Source organism: Strix aluco, chromosome 22 (genome assembly GCF_031877795.1).
Source record: "Strix aluco isolate bStrAlu1 chromosome 22, bStrAlu1.hap1, whole genome shotgun sequence".
Classification (NCBI taxonomy): Eukaryota; Metazoa; Chordata; class Aves; order Strigiformes; family Strigidae; genus Strix; species Strix aluco.
This window is the reverse complement of record NC_133952.1, coordinates 5,665,318-5,685,218: the sequence shown is the minus strand read 5'-3', so window position 1 is coordinate 5,685,218 and position 19,901 is coordinate 5,665,318.

Below are 19,901 nucleotides of genomic sequence, written 5' to 3'. Positions count from 1 at the left end.
CAACAATGGGAATTTAGGACTAGATCCCACTGAACTGTGAACTAGTACTCTGCACACAGCATGGTGATCTCTGCACAGCGAATCTCAGTTAGTTAGATGATCTCATTGATCCCTTTTGGCTTCAGAATTTACATTTCTATTAGAAACAGAGTACCATGTAGGTACAGTGGCTGGGATTTAGAAAAAAGCAGGGCAGAATGACAAAGGCAGTCAGTCCTAACTCTGACTAGGATGCTACGGGTAAAATTCCTATTTTGCTGAGAACCTAATGACCCTAAGCACCTCTGCTAGTCAGAGCTCATCCAAGAAATACCTCTTTGTGACCATAACATGCTGAAACATTGCTCTGGAGACTATTTGAGGGGAGTGGAGATAAGCATCGCTTCCTGTGTCACCAGAGCCAGTACCCACTGTGTGTCAGCCCTGCAGAGCAACTTCAGCTGAGCATCCACTTCCACTGTGGGAAGATGTGAGAGAGCTGAGCACTGCACAGGTTGGCAGAGATGTAGGCACCTAGAGAGAAAATGTGACAGTATGTAAAAGACTTCCCTGGACATGCTGTGTGATAACAATAAATAGAGGTGCTTTGGGTTTGGGCGGGGGGGGTGTTCTTTTTTAAGAGAGAGATTTAGAGAGAATGTACTTAGACTGTAGGGTTTAATTTATAGACTTTAGGTGACCCTTTTCACCCTGACCCTTTTCCCCATCAGGTCAGTGTTGTACTGCTGTACTGCTCATTCTGCTTAATCAGAGCACAAAACCAATCCCAGACCAGGTTGATTAAAAAAAAAAAAAAAAAAAAAAAAAAAGGAAGTTTACAACATCTTTGTCTATTCATTAGGTTTTCTATTTAAGCACAAAACATTATCTGTTTGTCTGTCCATCTGGAATGTTTTGTACTGCCACCCATCAGTGTTGAATCTCAGACTGGCAATCACAAATACCGTGCGGGGTCTCATGAAGGCTTGTTTCCCTGCTGCGGGTACAGAGAACTTCACCTGATGTGGGGTTGTGTTGCACTGGGTGAGAGCAGATCGGGGAAGATGAGTACAATGAATGTTGTCTTAGTTACAGGAGAACTGTTCAACCTCACCCTCTTAACAGGGAGAAAGGAAAAAAGAAAAGAGGTAGAAAACAAGAATTCCTGTAGGAAAAAATAACCACACCCAAAAGTGAGGAAGTCCTCATCCTAGCAGGCTTAAGGAGAGGGCAAAGATATGCCAGAGATAATACTAGGGAACATTTTATTTTCCACATTCTTATTTTTAACCACCCTTTTCTCCTTGTTCATTAATCCTGCAATCTTTTCTTTTCTTTGAGACACTTCTCTGAGGTGTATGGCTCATGACTGCAGTCAGCGTTAATCGAAACTCTTCCCAGCAGGAGGAGGGGAAAACTTGAAGCTCTCTTTGGTCTCTATAAAAACTCTGTTCCTTCAAAGGCTGTGGGTACAAAAGGGCTTTTGAAGCAAACTCTGTGTACCAAATTACAGACTAGACTAGGACCCTGACTGTAATTAATGACAATGCTGAGGGAAGGAGATACTTCTTGTTATATGGTCCAAGTTTAGGATACATGCAGCAGGGCATAAACAGAAACAAGCCCTGAAGAGGAGTCTCCTGTGCTAGTAGAGACTGGAGGGGCTCATTGAGAGATTGGACAAACAGGATTAACTCTCTTCTCCCATCTCCTGGGTTGCTATATGCCTTAAGAGCCAGAATATCTCCTTTATGTCTTTTCTACATGTATCTACATGTATCATTTCACAGTATCAGTTACTAACATCCATCAATGACCCAGATGTCTACAGACCTACTGATTTAAGCGACTGCAGTTTCCTCTTGCAGCGTTCAGTGTAGCTCTCTACTCCCGTTACTTCCATGTCCTCTGTCTTTCGTAGTCTCAAACCTTTTTCTTTCTCTCACGTTTTTCCTGTTGCCTCATTTTTTCATGTCCTCTCTGTAGCAGATAGATCTGGTTCCTTCAGAGGGGGGGAACACAACCCTCAATGCATGAACCCACCAGCTCAGCAGATTTTACTTGGTGCTGTTTTGGCATCCAATCCTACCCATATTTCTGTGAATCATTGTGCCATTCGTGATCAGACCTCCAAATGAAATTCACCAGGAATTTTTATTACTCCAAGAACAGTGAAGTAATAGTCCAAACTACCAATCACTGGAGCTGGCAGGACGGGGCTCCCAGGGGAGTGTAGGGCAGCACAGCTCTAATTGTCCTTTTTTAGTTCCCTTTCCCTGACAGTAGGAAAGGAACCCCAACCCCCTTACAACTCTCCCATCCTATATTTTCTTCCAAAACCTCAGATCCTATAATTTCCATTTCCTGTGAAAAGCATTCTTAAATTTTGGAATAATGCTGCATTTGTGGCTGAAAGTAGTTGCTGAATTTCTTGCTGAGAGTCTGATTGTTACAAATCATTAATAACATCCTCCTGGATTGGTTATTAAGAAAACCTCATTGTTGTTATCCCTGGATCTCAAAGCTTTGTGTGAAGCAGGTCAGGATCATTATTTTCATTTCACAATGATTATTATTTGCCCAGAGGCACTAAGAGGTGGAATGTCATGCCTAGGGCCAGAGCCAAGCATAGAGCCCAGGCTTCTAAAGCCTCATTTCTTGGGACTACACACCCCATCACAAAGGAAGGCAAAGGATGTTCCCAACCCTTCTAGACCCAGATTTTGCCACCAGTTAGAGTCTGACATTCACTTCAGCCACAACAACCCCCAGCAGCGCTACAGGCTTGGGGAGGAGTAGCTGGAAAGCTGTCAATCAGAGAGGGACCTGGGGGTGTTGATTGACAGCCGCTGAACATGAGCCAGCAGTGTGCCCAGGTGGCCAAGAAGGCCAATGGTATCCTGGCTTGTATCAGAAATAGCGTGGCCAGCAGGGACAGGGAAGTGATCTTACCCCTGTACTCGGCACTGGTGAGGCCACACCTCGATGACTGTGTTCAGTTTTGGGCCCCTCGCTCCAAAAAGGACATTGAATGACTCGAGCGTGTCCAGAGAAGGACAACAAAGCTGGTGAAGGGTCTGGAGCACATGTCGTACGAGGAATGGCTGAGGGAACTGGGGTTGTTTAGTCTGGAGAAGAGGAGGCTGAGGGGAGACCTCATCACCCTCTACAACTCCCTGAAAGGAGGGTGCAGAGAACTGGGGATGAGTCTCTTTAACCAAGTAATAAGTGATAGGACAAGAGGTAATGACCTCAAATTGCGCCAGGGAAGGTTTAGACTAGATATTAGGAATCATTTCTTTACAGAACGGGTTGTTAGGCATTGGAATGGGCTGCCCAGGGAGGTGGTGAAGTCCCCATCCCTGGAGGTGTTTAAGAGTAGGGTTGACATAGCGCTTAGAGATATGGTGTAGTTGGGAACTGTCAATGTTAGGTTAATGGTTGGACTAGATGATCTTCAAGGTCTTTTCCAACCTAGACGATTCTGTGATTCTGTGACATAGCAGAGAGCATCAGTGAAGGCTTGGTACAAGGAACAACAGAGAAATGCTGGTTTAGGCAAGCCCTCACTGGTACAGATGCCACAAGGAGCTCTGGTTGTCTGGAAAGCTTGTAGCTGCTGCTGACTGAGGCTCAGCCTCTTCCAGATGAGAAATGCAATAAGGAGGGATGTAATGCCGGGAAGCAAAGATCTGCTCTGTGCCAGCTATAAGTCTTGGTGAAGAGAACACAGCTCACCTCATCTCTGCTAGAGTCAAAGCAGTGGCTTGCAGGATTATGATGGAATTCTTCTGCTCTGCAGGGGGCAGATGAAATAACTCTCAGTAGGAGAGATTTCAAAATAGAAAATGAAAGAGTTAAATAATGTCTTACTGCTTGAGGCAGACCCTCTCTGGTGAACACCAGAGCTTAACTTGACCACCCTGTTTGTTCTGATCATTTCTGTGACTGGGATAGGTAGGTTGCAGAGGAGAGGAGAGCTGGGAGGGACCAGGTTTCCCCTCCACATTTTTAGCAGTGAGATTCCTGCTTGGTTTGATGGTGATGGCAGGGGAAGCTCCATCTGGATGAGTGCTGTGTCAGAAGCTACTTTCAGGAAAAAGAAGATGGTGTGCAGAGTTGGGATAGGACGTTCTTGGAAGCTGCTGAGGGAGAGGCACAGGGAAAGATGCTGCTTTTTGGGTGACTTTCATCATGGCAGAGAGGTCCCCACTGTTCTCGCAGCCCTCTGGCTGGGGAGTTCCACCACCAGCATCTCTGGGTTAGAAGATGGAGAGAGTGGTCTGATGCTACTGCCATGCTGTGGGTCCAGCTTCCCCTCCCGAGAGGAATGCCCTTCACTCTGCACACAGGATTTTCTCTCGTCCCATTGAGAGTGGGCTCTGTGCCACTTTATACTTTGGAGGATCATTAGCAGAAATCATTAGCTATGATACAACCTCCCCCATAAATCTCCCCTGCACCTGGATCATTTGTCCATGCCTAATTTCCATCTCCCTAATTTTATGATTTGTCCCTCATTTGATGAGAGTTCCTTCCATTAATTGTGTAGTAAGTGCTTCCAGATAAAGGGCTGAAGAGTTGACCCCATCTTGGAAAGACACAGTTTGGGTTTTTTTTCCTGTGGGAGAGAGTCCCTCTGAAATATTCTTGCTTCTCTTTCAGAGGGCATCACTCCAAATCTTAAAGGCACCACAGCAGCTTCCCATAGGGAAAATGCCTCTTACAGATAAATCCTGTTCACTGGAGGCGCTGCAAGGCAGATGAAAGCAGCAAAGCTCAAGTCCAAGGTGTCCTCTGCCAGAGTTAGAAAAGTCTTGTAGGCATTATCTGTACAATTCAATTCAGACCAAGGAATAAACCTCTGCTTTTTCCCCCCTGGACCCCTCCTAATTATCATACTTTGCTGCCCAAAAGCAGTTCTGTATCCTCCCACAAAAATCTCCTCTGCTGAACTATTTCATGTTATGTTAGGCTGGAACAGAGATCCTTAGCCTGTGTGATAATGGGCAGGGAGGGAATTGGTAGAGTTGATGGAAGAAGGGACTTAGCATCAGGCCTGCAGAGCTCTTTTTTCAGCTCTTGTGCAGACCTTCTGGGTGGTCCAGAATAAGACAGCTCTTTCTCAGTGCCTCCATTGCCATCTAAATAAGATGGTGATACTAGCAGTAGGGTGCCATGAGAGTTTAATTAATTAATTGCAAACGCTGTGAGATCCTCTGATGAAATTCACTGCATCAGCACAAAGTCGTATTTAATCTATATTACATATGGAGATCCCAAGAGCACGAGCATCCCAAATGCACAGGAAAACTGAACCAAAAAAGAGGTACAGCCAAACTTTCTGAGCACCTAACTGAATATTTTATGTCTCTGGCAAACAGGAAAATTTTTCCAAATCAAAACATTTGTCCTTGAACTTCTCACTGTGCATGAGTGTGAGGTAGCTGGGCCACACACAACCCACTGGAGTGCTCTCAAAGCTGAATTTGACACAGTGGATCTGCTCTACTATGCTGACTGTGTTTTCTTTCTCCCAGCCTAATCTCTCCCATCTTTTCTCATACCTGTCCAATATTTGACATGGATGTTAGAAAATCCACCAAGATCAAGCTTGATCCTAAACTCAGTCAGAGAGTGCAAAAGCTTCCCTGGAACCACCAAGGCTGTAAATGGTGCAGGAGGCAAAGCTGTCAGATTGTCAGCACCTCCTTCACTGAATGTTTCCTTTAACCATTGATTTAGTCTTGTGGGTCTGTCCCTGGCATTCTTACCCTGGTGCTCTTTTCTCCTGAGTTTTTGTCCACTGCAGGGGTAGTACAAATTCAGAAGAAGGGCATAGGAGAGGAGAGAAGCGCAGTGCTAGAAGCAGCTTGCACATTTTACAGGTAACATTATCTTTTATTGGCATCCTAAAAAGAATGTCAGGCACTAGAGTGGTTTTTTCTTTTCTTTTTTTTTTTTTTTTTTTCTTAAATTTCTGCTTCACTGCTGTTCCACTGCAAGATTTTTATCACATCCATGATGCCAGCGGAGGCAGGCAGTGCTCAGTGACACAACTGGCCATTCACAAGATTTCTGGAGACTTTTTGTCACATCCTCTGGAGCAAACGGTGAAGGTCTCATTTCTGTTCTAAAGCTGGAAATACTCTGAGACTGAGCAAGGCACAGGCCTTTCCAGCTGACTCTCCAGCCAAAAGGGACTCTCTGCTAGTTAGCCAGACCTACTGAGAGAGATCTTCCCATTGTTCTACAAGTTAAAACAACCTTTGTAGTAGTTAACCAAGACAGGTATTTCTAGCAGTCATCCAGGCCATGGAGTGTTCTTGCTTTCTCTGGAAGTCAGTAAAGACATTTCTATTGATGTGTGGGCCAGTAGGAACATTTTCACTGGCCAGGCATTGCTTTCTGACCCAAAGAGCTTCTCAAAGTTCAGGCAGCTCTTCTCATTGACGTATTTCATATGACATTGACATTGCTTCTCGTTTTCACAGCAGCTCAGTTCTGTCTGGTCAAAGTTTATGGTAAGATAAGACCTTTTAGACCAGCAGTAGAAACTCTGGTACCAATAGAGTAGCCTTGCAGTCTGTCTTCTCTTTCCTTCCAACCTCCTGATTTTCCTAACTGCTTCCCTTGCAATGGGCAATAAAAATACAAAAAGTATGATCACTCCCTTTGCCAAACCCACTGAAGAGCAGGTAAGTCTGTTCTGCAAGGACAGTTGTACTATTGCCACAGAAAGCAGGAGTGAGAAAAGTCTTTACTAGGTTTTGGATGGCTTGGCTGGTTTTGGTTGTGAACTGGAGAAAACACTACATTGTGGCTGCCAGAAAGAGCACTGGTGCTGGAGCACTGTCATCTCAGCTCTCTGGGACAGCAAGTGCAGTTTAAAACTTGGGCCTCAGAGCCCCTGTGGATTTGCAGAGCCCTGTGTGACAGAGCAGGACCACTTCAGTGGCTCTCACACCAGTGGCTGCCACCTCAGCCCCAAGCCAGCTTGTGCTGTGAGTGCTCCAGCAGTAGATTTTTACTCTGTGACTCCTCAAAGCCTCAGCAGCAGCTGCAGGGAGCCAGCAGCTGAGGTTTCTGGGTGTGTATGGAGGCGGGTGGAACTGGGCTGTGGGTTTCATGCTGAGTTTTGCAGTTGCTGTCTGACCCTGCAAAGGCCTTTCCTCTCTCCTTGCAGAACACAGCAGAAACACGCAGTTGAGCACCTGATCCTGCCCTGTACTCTCTCTGCCTTGCAACCGTCTCCTTTTGCGTGGAGCCATTCAATAAATGCTGACGTGTCCCTTATAGCAAGTGCAATGGCATGAGAAAGAAGCTTTGCCATGACCACAGTAGCACCTCATGCCTTTCAAATTCAAGTATGATTTTTCCCAGATACCGATGACTGCAGGTAGAGAGGCAGCCAGACAGCGCTCACACTCACAAGTGCCTTTAACCAGCCTTCAGACAAACCTTGAAAAGACACATGAAATGGTTTAAGCTAGCAGAGTGCAGCCTAGACTTACCCCCACCTGAGAGAGGATCTTAGGACATCAACCCCAAAGTTTCTCTTCCTTGTTGCAGTTCCGAGCCCTGTGGCCGTACACTAAATTTCTTTCCTAGATTTCTTTTGCCTGAATTAGGCTATTTTTACTAGCTGACATGAAATTTTTACTAAATGCCACCAAAATTCACAGAACACTGAATTTTGGGCCTTGTGACAATAAGTAAAATATAGAGTAATTGTATTGATTTCATTGCATTTTTCCAGAGGATGATGCAGATCAGAGTTAAACCACAGAAACGAAAAGTTCAGCATGGGTGTTATCCAGTCTTTTGAAAATAAGCTGAGTTCCAGATGAGATATGTGGCAGCATACCTGGTTCTGCAGTAGAAGCAAATGCAAAGCCAGCTCTAGTCCTACCTTCCACCAAACTCACCCTCTATGGAAAGGATGAAATAATTGTTTTACCTAGCAAGGAGGGACACTGTATATTATCTAATGACTATAGCAGGATCTAGAAAACAGGATTTCTGAGTTCCTCACGCTGCTGTGCCACTGCTTTAGTGTATAGTCCAAAAGAAAACATTTCTACATTCTTTTCCTCAGTTAACATACTTGTGAAATAATACTGTACTTCGTGTAAAATTTTATTTTCAAAACATATGCCATGTCCCTGTGCCACAGTACAATTACTTTGTCTGAGAACAGGCCGGGGTAGGAGACTCACCACTATCGCTGTGCTGTGAGGTGAGCCGGTAGGATCTGGTTTTCTTAAGTACTGAACACATGTACCTCAAGTCGAAAGCACTGTATAGTCAAGGTGGCAAATACACCCAAGAGTAAGGCCACTGAGGTGTGCATTGAACTTTGAGGTACTTGCATAGAAGGAAGTTGAGGATCAGACAGCATTGTTGTTAGCATTGCCAAGGTCATAAGCAGGTCCCACCTGAGCAGAATATTCAGCTGATGTTGAAAATCGTAGAGAAGAATATTTGTCTCAGTTGATTCTGGCAAAAAGAGGACACAGTGGGTAGCCATACCCTCCAGCTTTGAGAATTTAATTGAGTTATTGCGAATCTCCTCCTTGCATGATCACAAGCTAGATGTGTGGTATAGCTGATGGAGGATCGTAGGTGTACTCCCAGCACATGCAAAATGCATAAAGGTAACCAGTGACAAAATCAGGAGTACGTGAGAGAACAGCCACCCGGATCTGCCCCAGTGTCAGCTCAAGGGCTTGATTGCAATAGCAACATCCTGCAAAGTTCTGTGCTGGATGTGAATCTCTGCACAGTTAGCGAATCTCCTCAGACAGGCGTGCACCTCTCTCTGAAAGTATTGTTAGGATCAGTTGCTGATCCAGACTGCCTAGAAAGCTGGATTTGAAGGAACAGGAAACTGCAAAAGTAAGGGCTTTTATTTTTTAGGTAGTCTGATTTTTAACTATGTAAATTCACAGGATTATATTCTGATGATCCAAACACTCTGGGTATGGAACAAACACTGGAATTCCTTTCCAAAATAAATTCCAACACACTCAGCATTGAGAGGTCTGATCTTTCTTCTGCAGTTACCATACTGTGTTTGTGTGTTGTGCTTTGTGTGTGTGTGTACATGAGAGTGCTATTGCAAGTGCAGAAAAACGTGTGGAAACATGTGAATGTGGGCAAGTTCCTGTGCCTGAGAACATATGCAAGAGGCTTTTTGTGTGTGTGAGAGAGAGGGCATATATGCATGTCTACAAACTTGTGTTTATGTGGGAGTATATACGTGTGGGAACATGTGCATGTATGTAATTTTGTGCTTGTGTGGGAGAGAGGAAGGGAAAGCATGGTAAAGTTATTTGAACCTGTTTGAAGGTCGGGTCTCCCCAAGGTTATCTGCTTTTTTTCCCTTGAATCTGTAAAGTAATGGTATTCACACTCACTACTTGAGAAGTGTTTCTTTTTATAGCTCTTCCAGATGACAAATAATGCCTGTTTTTGAAGTCCTTTTTAAGTCATTGTTCCCTGGACGCAGATACCATGTTTGGGTGCAGGAGGGGAACAGAGCGCAGAGCTATTTCCCCTTTCTGTCTGCAGGGAGCTTTACTGGGACTAGTGAAATTCCAGCCAGGATCATCCAAGGGGCTGCAGACTCACAGCATGTGAGCTAATAGGACACCCTCTCCTTCAAGCCCCGTGACACAGTGAGAGAGAAGCAGACACCCACCACAGTCCACTGCAAACTGTTCAGGTCTAGACCATGGAGGCTGTAAAATCCAGCTGAAATCAGTGGTAGGTTTCCTGGAGTAAGCCTCCCCGAGTTGGTCCATTGAGAATAAGTCAAATTCAGACAGTGAGTGGACAGGTGTCTGGATCAGAGCCACCCCTTGTTGGGGGCTGGGGTTGACTAAATTTTGCCCATCCTCAAATATTTTGGGCGCTGTTGCCCCCTGTGGGCAGTATGGATGTGTGGGCAGCACGTATGGATGTGTGGGCAGCACATGCAGAGTTTTCTCCACTTCCCAGAGTAGTACATCTAGTCTGCATTCTGGTTTGCAGTCTTCCCAGCAGGCTAGTACAACGCTGCAGGCCCTTGATGATGTTGTTCTCTCACCATAGTGGCAACCTTTGCTTTTTTAAAACTAGCCCTTTCTTCCTCACTTTCCCTTAATCCTGATGTGGCCAACATCTGTCTCTCTGGTAGCAGCAACAGCCATTCCGTGCCCAGCAATTGTTCTGTACTGTATAAGCACAGGAGTGTAGCAGGAAACAGTATTTTGTGCTTCTTTGCCCAGGGACAGGCAACTCATGCACATCCCAGATCACTCCCACTCCTTGCTGTTGTAGTGGAGCTTTTGTGTGCTCGTCACCAGTGGACAGTGAGCTTATCCCCATCTCTGGAGTCTGGCCGCTGATTTACTCTCCTCCCTGCAGATGGGATAACCGAGCTGCTTCTGCTGGTCAGATCCTGAGATGTGCTGGAAGCTCAGTGTTCTCAGTGGCTATGATAGAAATTTTTTGGAATATAAACTGAATGAGTCTCTCAGGATTTGGGCCAGAGGGAATTGCAGATACCCAAGAGGGAACTGCAGATACCCATAAAGGTGTTCAGCTTCATATTGGAAAAAGCTCAGGGGAAGTGGCTTGTGGGAAAAATAATGAGCACAGTAGAAAAACAGGGAACAGAAACGGGACAAAAAGGTTCAAGAATTATTCCAGAAGAGGAGAGGGAGAAAGCTTGGTTGAATGGATAAACGGTCTGTGAGCAGGAAACGATATGTGACTTAATGTATTAGTCAGACAGAAAAATTAGATGGTGTAAACTGATCCTTCCTGCAAGGGGTGCTGAACTTTTTTGGTGACTTTAGAAGGCCATGTTTACAGTAACTTCAGCTCGTGACCAGGCTATAAAGGCAGGCTCTTTGGGGCAGGGAGGAAGGAGCATTTCATTAACACACACACCTGCCCCCACCGGGCAACCTGGCCTTGCAGTTACTGGGCTTTTTTTTTTTTTTTATTATAAGATTGTACTTTGCTTTTTAACATAGAAATATAAAATATGCATGCATGTGGCTTATCAAAGATGATAACATTCACAGGTAAGGGAACATAAGTCCACTTTATAGCAATAAATTATCTTCCCCACCCTTTTGGACTGATTAGCAGCTGCGTCTCACCTAAGCTTTCTAGAGTTTTCCTTTTAATTTTTCACCTGAATTGTTTTCTCCATTTTAGCTACACTTATAGGAGGTGTTTTTATAAAAGTGCCTACAGGGATTTCTGATCGTTGTTCCCACTGAGCCCCTGAAATTACAGAGTCAGTTTTTAGATGCTCGCCCTAAATGTTGATTATCACCAAGTTTAATTTCAATAGCAAGAGGCAAAGGCTACTTTAGCTTGCACTAGATTTCCATTCACCTGCAGGAAGTTACCCCAGTTTGCTCTGGTTTGCACATTCATTGACTAAGTGTGCTTTAAGTCTTAGGGAGACTGAGGTTTAAAAAGAGCTCTTCAGCTAAAGACAGGATTTAAAAACCTGGCTATATGAAATGGTGCAAGTCTTCTGGGGACAGTTTGATATGCACCATTATATAACCCGGTTTATCATTACAAGCCATTGAAACTGATAAACTGTTTCAATCCATGGAAAGGCAGTGTGTCTCCAATATCACCAAGCCAAATTTACTGGTATTGGGGTATGATTCAAATCAAACCTCAGCTTAATAGGTTACCAGTAAAGTTGCTACAGTAATTATCAGTGCAGTTCCAGAGTAAAATTTGCCTGGTTGAACCATGTTGGCATTTATGTTGGTTCAGACAAATATATTTTACTTTACCATCATAACTGGTCAGGAGTATGGCCAAGTACTGCATCTCAGCTGGAGAGAGGGTAACATTAGACTGTAATAATTCAGCCACTTGAGAGAATTTGTACATACCCTTAGTGTACAGGCAATCCCCAAACTTTTCCAACAAATTTTCAAGGCATAACTATATAATCTACTCTTTCAAGTACATGAGCTGATTGTGGACACTCAGATTACTCTGTAACAGTCCCAGAGAGAAACAGCTTAATAACAGAGGACGGGTAAGCAAAACTCATAGTTTTCCCCTAAATCCACTGAAGGGAATAGCTATGTTTGTGAATCATGATCCAGAACTTAAGAATGTGAGATACACCCCCGAAAGTAGCTAGTTCAATAGTTGCTCGAAACTCTTTGATACCACTTGGGACCTTTCCAGTACTTCTGGTTAAGCAAGTGCTCAGCTACTCTTCTAGTCTGTGGCTGCCATGTGCATTAGAGTCAAGTGAAATATAAAAATGTCAGATGCTTCTCACCTTAAATATCCTGTCTGACTTTGGCTGTATAAATGGCCCAGCCATTTTACATCTAAGGGCTATATCCTAATTCCTTTGGTCAGGTTTTGTACAAATTTCACTTCAGTACCTTCCCTGATACCTGAATTAGAGCAAGGACTTTGGGACTGGGCCCGAGACCATTTGTGAGGTGTTTATAATAACTGCTCCAGCACATGGAAGGAGCAAGGCCCAAGTTGGGGTTACCTGGGACTCTCCTTTCACCTTCTCCCAGGACTGAATGCGTCACATGGAGATCACACCAAAGCAGGTCCTTGGGTGTGCTAAGTGTCTCTTCTGCTTGTGAACAAGCTCTGGCAAACACGCACACACAGCAGTGCAGTGACCTTTGTATTTCCATAGGTGTCTCAGGTACAGCATGTTTGTGCTGTTGGAACAGGAAGGATTGCTGCCTGGAACCAGACCAAAGCAGAGGCAAGGAAAGTCTGCACAGATCTGAGTACCCCACCGACTGACAGTGCATGGAGGCGGCCGCTCTCTGTGTGGCATTCCCAGGGGAAGCTAGGACTGCTTACGTAGAGCTGGTTGGGTTTTCTCCCCAAGCTCACAAATGACCCGTAGCTCCAAATACCAGAGCCGGGGATCCAGTACTGTTCTCTCTGCTAGCTTGTTTCCTGCTGTTTTCAGAGGTGTCTTTCACAAGGAAATTGAACTTTTAATGCCAATAGAGCCGGATTCCACTGGCAGATCTGGCTGGCAGGAATGTGTGGCAAAGTCAGAAGTCTGGGTCTGGGAACTGAGAGTGGGAGGGTGGGACAGGAGCTTTTATGAAGGATCATTTTCTGAAGGTGAGGAGGCTCTGCTGGTATTGGTATCATACTAGAGGACAAATGTTCCTTCCCTTTGATCTGTAGCCTGTTTCACCCTGTAGGATTTTCACAAGAGGATTTATCAGCCTGTACGTTTGTTAAGTTGAAGCCGGAAAGGGAAAATAGTCCCTTCAGTCTTTGCTAGTGGAAATTGCTCTGTATGGAAACCCAGAACACAATGAGAAATAAATAAATTGAAACCCAGAGCTGAGAAATAAACAATCCCTGTGGGAATAGTGTGATCACAGGAAAATAAGAACAATAAATTGCCCTTCTCTGAGGTTTCAGGGCTCTTAAAAAACATCAAATAAGTCTCATAGCTCCTTCTGAATGTGGTAGTGATCTCTTCCCCCATTTCACAGATGAGGATGCTGAGGTACAGAGTGACAAAACAGTAGAAGCACCAGTTGCAGTATTTAGTATATATGTACACTGCACAGCACAGTGCCTTTTAGAGATACCTGAGCTAGCTTGATATCAGAAGAGTACAGCTCTATTAGTACAGTGATCTGGCTGGTATAATTTTCCACTGCTTGCTGTACGTATTCAGCAGTAGCTTGGGTATCTTTAACCAGCATTGTACTGTGCAGTGTCGTCATACCTTGTAATCTGATTCATATATTCCTATGACCAGTGTGATTTTCTGTCTGACCTCTTTCATACCATGGGCTGAAGAATTGCCCCAGCCTCTGTTCTTTACACTGGTAAGCATGTAGCAGAAAGCAGCCCTGCCCTGATTTTAGCAAATGAATCCAAGTGGGACTTAGAAGTGTTTCCCATCTCTTTGCTTTTAGGTTCTAGGTTCATTTTTCCAGAGAAAACATTCCAGACTCATTCTCTAATCTAGCTTCTGACTGATGCTTTTTGGCTTTACCATGCTACCTAAAACCAAACATGGTTTGTTTTTCATGAGCGTTATGGCTATGAGAAAAACCTGAAGGAGAAGTGCGTGGCTGTCGGGGAAACCGGAGAGGGGTGTTTCCTCTTGTTCCTTGGGACTGGCCTCTGGGGGTCACTGTAACTGCAGAGAAATGGGTTGGGTAGTGCATTAACCAGGCAGCAAGGAAAGGAAAACTTAAAGGTAACGTTTCCAAAAGGCAGTTCTGGTCTGGACTGGACTGTTAGACTGATTCTTTGTGTGGACGAAGGTCACCGTCCTCAACCAGGTTACAAAGTGAGTTTTTCTCTTTCTGAAGTGCAGACTTTTGCTGTTGAGGCAAGCAAGTATCTCCCGTGGTTGCAGGAGAAGGCTGTAAGCTTCTTAGAGGGCAGTGGTTTATAAGCAAAATAGCCATAAATACATCAGCCAATGGATTAGTAACTTGTGTGTGTGGGTGTAGTACATGTGCATACATATACATATAGACGTGCATATACACGCATTTCTTTCTCTGCCAAGCTTATGCTAAGTGGTATCATTGAAATAAACTGCCAGAAGAGTTAGGATCTTTGGGTGAAAGTGTATATGTTTGAAAATATAGCAATAACAATATTTCCTTTGAACAGACCACTGTGTAAAGATATAATTCCATTGCAGAGGCTCACCAAAGAGTGGCTTGAATCAATCTGCGTGCTAAATCTGGTGAAACAAGTCTGCAAAACAGAATTTGTTGGTGAACTGGTGGTAATTACATTGCAACTGAAGGTTGCTTGCAGACTCGAGGCTAAACTAAAAAATCTGAAACATATTAATTATCATTTCATGCTGCAAAGCCCCTTTCACTATGAGTTGGTTTCACACCACCCTGGGAAGGGGGGGAAGAGGTAAGTTTGGAGACACAGAGGAATAAAATGTATTGACTAAGAATCAGCATTTCAGGCTCCCTCATTACTTGGGAGCGGTGACTTCCATTTTTGAACACGTTACAAAGAAATGCTGTTCTCATAGAAAAATTTCACAGATTTCAAAGGGACAGGAAGATCCTGTGCGTGCTAGGGAAGAGTAGCATGCAAAGATGTAATGCAGAGATACAATAGTTAAAAAGAGAAGAGTAGTGAACATTTATGGGCTTGATCCAAATGCCAACTGAAACTGATTAGACTCCTTCCCCAGACTTCAATGGGATCAAGCCCTTGATATTTTATAAACACAGATATATATTTAAAATTATTTAAGAAAGTTAAGATGATAGAGAGATTGTCAACTTCCAGCAGTGGTGGTTAGATAGTGTAACACCATCCTCCTAAGAGATGCTACATCAAGATGATCAGGGAATTATGTGCATAAAATAAATCCTCGGGCTTCAAGATAAGAACATACTGCAGTTTCTTGCCATATGGTTCAGACTAAAATTTCTTGCTAGCCCAGCTCAGATTCTCGTCCTTCTCCTTCCTGATACACTCCAGCTGAGCTCAGCTATTCCTGGGCTGGTTCTAAGCGTATTAAGAAAAATGTATGCCTGTGCCCACTGTAGTTTATTTTCAGTAATCTGAGCTACATGGGCAACCCCTTGTGCTGCTGTTACACTCTCCTGGCTTCGTGGGGTCTCTGTCAGCGCCTCGGGTCTGCCCATGTGCAGTAAAGAGCAGAACAGGGACCTCAGTCTGCTCTCTGGAGGAGACTTTTGCAAAAGCTTAGCCTCAACCTAACAGTGCTCCCACTGGAGTCAGTCAGAGCTTTGCTGTGTGGGAGATTTAATGTTGACTTCAGCAGGGAGCAGAACACTGGAAAAATCTCACAGGAAATAGCTGATTAGAGAAAAGTAGTAGTTTAGGCCAAAGTGAAGAGGAATCTTCTCATTCAGTTAGGATAGATGATTTTGATCAATTTTTGCAGTGGCCAGTGCAATGTGTCTCTGTTTTACATGAGTGAGGGAGAATGAGGCGAGGGCGGGGGTGCGGGAAGAGAAAGAGAAAGCAGTTAATTTGACTGAATAAAGATAAAAGAATGCAAGCGCCACCGAGTTTGCTGTTTATCTGGACATTGTGTAATGTTGCGGAATCAGATGTGGCACTCTGGCTTTTGCACAGAAATGCCCAGGGAGAAATCCAGCCTTACTGCTAGCAATACTGAGAGTTTTTGAGAGGAGACTTCCTGATCTCTTCTCCTCTCCACAAGGCATCCACTTTGAAAGCAAATTCGTGGCACTCTGGATTTCCTAAATAAGAGGAATTTTCCTTTGATCTGAGGAATGAATTTCTGTTTTAACCCCACTGCAGGGCAAAAAAAGGGCAGGGGAATGCCAGGGTGCCTGAACACAGCGTCTGTCCCTCCAGGGGACAGTCCCTATTTGGGAGAGGCAAGAGCCCAGCGAGTCCAAAAAGGCATTGTGAATTCATCCAAAGTTAACCTAATCCTTTTTGGTTGGGGTGGAGGACTCTAGGTGTTTAATTCAGAAACAAAGGAGGGAAGGGAAAGCCGCAGAGGTTGTAAGGAAGAGCAAAGCCCTGGGATTGCAGAAGGTCTGTGAGGTCCCGCCAGGTCTGGATTGATTAGTATTCAGTATTTATAATATCTCCATAATGGTAAAACAAAAGAAAACAAGCCCAGAGAATGCATTTTTAATCATCAATCATTGCTCTTTGTTTGTCATGAATGAGCGGCGAGGGGAAATAGTCTCCCATAATCACCTCCCTTCACATCTCCTGCCACACAGGCCTTGCTGGGTGTGCTAAAAGGGAAATAAATAAACAAGCAGCAGATCTCAAAATAAATCCCAGAGACATGGGTGCTACGTGGGTTATCACACCCACACACAGGGGTCTTGTTGGAGATACAAAGTGGGGGAAGGACATTTAAAAAGCAGGAGACAAAGACAAAGCATATATAGGGCATTAAATGCAAGAAAAAAGGTTTGGAGTTACAGAGGGGCAGCAGGTGAAGGAGGAAGAAGCTTTCTGTAGAATGATCAGTGGTGAAATAATCAGTGAGCAAAAGCATGTCAGAATAGGGACTTCTCGTGGGACATAGGACATTGGGATGGAAAGCTTGAAAAGCCACCAAATCCAAAAGAATGTAAACCTTTTCAGTATCTGAGGATCACGTAATTTTAGGATTTCCACATGAAATTTTTTTTTTGTTTCAAGGATAGTATTAATGCTAAAAAAAGTACTGAAAAGCCCACAGTTTCTATTAAGAGCCCCCAAACCCATATCTTATCAGGAACAGCACTATGCTGAACTTCTCCAATGGGATCCCTGCTTTGATCTTGCAGCAGTTCTCACAAGGCCTTTATTGTAGTCCCAAATGCCTTTGGGAGGAAGGGAAACATTATAATTCTCCCTTAATAAGTGAGATAACAGGCTGCTGGGAGGGTAAGGCCCAAATTTTCTAAATCAGGGCTGGTGACTCCACACCCACTCGGTGCGTTTAGCTGAATGTTCTCAGAGAGACGGGAGCCCGGAACCATCAGGACAGCCTGTAAGGAATAGACATGCTACATCTGAACCCTATTGAAAAATAATAAAAAGGTAATGACTTTGTCATTACTGGACATGGGTTTGTCTGTTGGTGAGGGGGGAGGAAGGGGAGGTTTTCTGCATTCAGGCTATAAATAATGTTTCCCATTATCCCATGCAGTTCTTATGCATTCCTTACGCAGCCCTTGGTTTGCCTCCATCTCACTGGGCCAGCCTGTGAAGTCCCCCATGCCATCCTGTCGGGCTGGCACACACTGCTGGGAAAAAAGGAGAGGGCCAGGAATCTCCCTGTGCCCGTGCCCCAGTGCCAGCCTGACCACAGAAGACGCTGAGCAAGGCAGTGATAATAAAGCGACCTCCTCTTGCCCCAGGGCTTGGGTGCGGGGTGATCAAATGGGAGCAAGCGTCAGCCCAGGACACATATTGGAAGGGATCAAATTTCAGAAAAGTCCATAGATAAATGTGACTTGATAAAAGCGTTCCGTGATACCTGAGAGATGGAGTGTAGAAGGGTTATCGTCATGTAGTTAATTCGGCTTTGCGCACTCAAAACAGAGCAGCTCAGCTGCTTAGTAACAGCTTCTTAAGCAATTGAAACTTGGTTGCAAAGCCTGACTTTGAAGGAGTTTAAACCATTTATTAAAAGGCCAAACTAAATTGTAGTAACTCTGTCTTTAACCAAAATCAGGGCATTCGCCAATGTTTGCGCTGTTTAGTGAAAAACATTCGAAGCTGCACATCTCAGTTTAGTAGATGAAGTTTACTGGTGAAATGCAGATGGGAGGGACCTGAAGAGCTGTTGTGACTTGGGACCTATCTGGAAAATAGCAGCATTTAAACTAAAGGTGTGTTTTTAAGTCAATGGCCTGAAATGTAGATGCCTACAAGGATATTTTTAAAACTTCATTTATATAACTAGCTTGATATAATTAAGAACTGATTTAAGCTCAAACAAAATAACTCCCTCTTGCACCCAAATTGGAGTCTCCACACTGAGAATTGCATCTGTTGAACTAAATTAGTTAGAAAATCAGGGCAGCTTTATGCTGTAAACAGACTTAGAGCTGCAGAGGATATTCCAGTTCTGTGTCCGGCTCTGCCACTGATTCACTGTGTCCCTAGGCAAGACTCTTAAGTTTTCCATCTATAAAGTGTAATAAAACCTATGTAGGTGCCAGGTGATGTAGTGCTTAATTAATTAGTAAATTAATATAATGAACTCTAACTTGAAGGTCTGTATCAGCACAAATGAATTGTTAATATAAATTTTTATTATTTATTGCTATTTAGTTGATTATTTTCTAACATGGGCAGGCTATTACAAACATACAACTTCACACTTGAATTCCAGTTTTGTTATTGTTGTTGCTTATTTATTATTGTTTTCTTCTGCATTTATTTATTGCCTTTAGTAGCCTCCCTTAGGACTAAGCCCCAAAGCAGTGGATATTACCCAGACACACAGAATAGTGATGTCACTGGGAAATTTTGGGACAGAACTGGGGTTAAATGCCAGATATTTCTTGCTAAATGCTGAGTCTTTTGCTTGAACCTTTATACAGATTTAAAGCAAATAAAACAGATAAGGACAGATTCTGAGCTGAGTAAATTCTGGTCTACCCTCATTTATACCAGCCAAAAATCAGTATCAGTCTGTACGCCTATAATTTGCCCCACACGGTTTCAGTATTTTTATTCTATTCTTACATACTGATCTTCATTATGTATATTTCTAAACAAAAGTTTGAAGTTTCAAAACACATGGTCTGATCCTCTTCAATATAAACAAGCCTTGCCCCACTGCTGTCAGTGTGAAGCAATGCTTACTCTGCTCTGAGGATCTGGACCAGGATACAATGGGGATCCAATCAATTTCTTTTTTCTTCTGAAGTGTGCACATGCAAAGAAATAGTTGCCTGTGAGAAAATGGCACTTGACAAACAATGACCACATGATATTCTCTGATTACTTGTGCCACTCATGATAAAAAATGAAAGCAGATAATATTATACTTGCAACTGAAAAAATGCCACCTCCTTCTTTGCAATTAGTTTTCATTTTCCATTACGAAACTAAGTAAATCCACAGGATTTTTCTAGTGCACGTCTGAGTGATTTCTTCATTCTTCCAGTGAGTTGTGAAGCAGGATGAGAGGTCCTGGATAGCACCTTGGTCTATGCTAGATTTGCAAAATGTCACTTGTGGTGCCTGATGGCCATTGGGTAGTCTGTATGAAATAGATGACTGTGCCAGTCCAGGTTGGTAGAATGGTCAGCCTAGACCTCAGCCTCCTTCTCCCTTACCAGAGATTAAGTGCCTCTTTGAGAAATTAATGTGGCGTGTAGGCCTATGTAAAGTGTGCCATCTGGTCCGAGTGGTCGGGAAAAAGGCATCTAGGC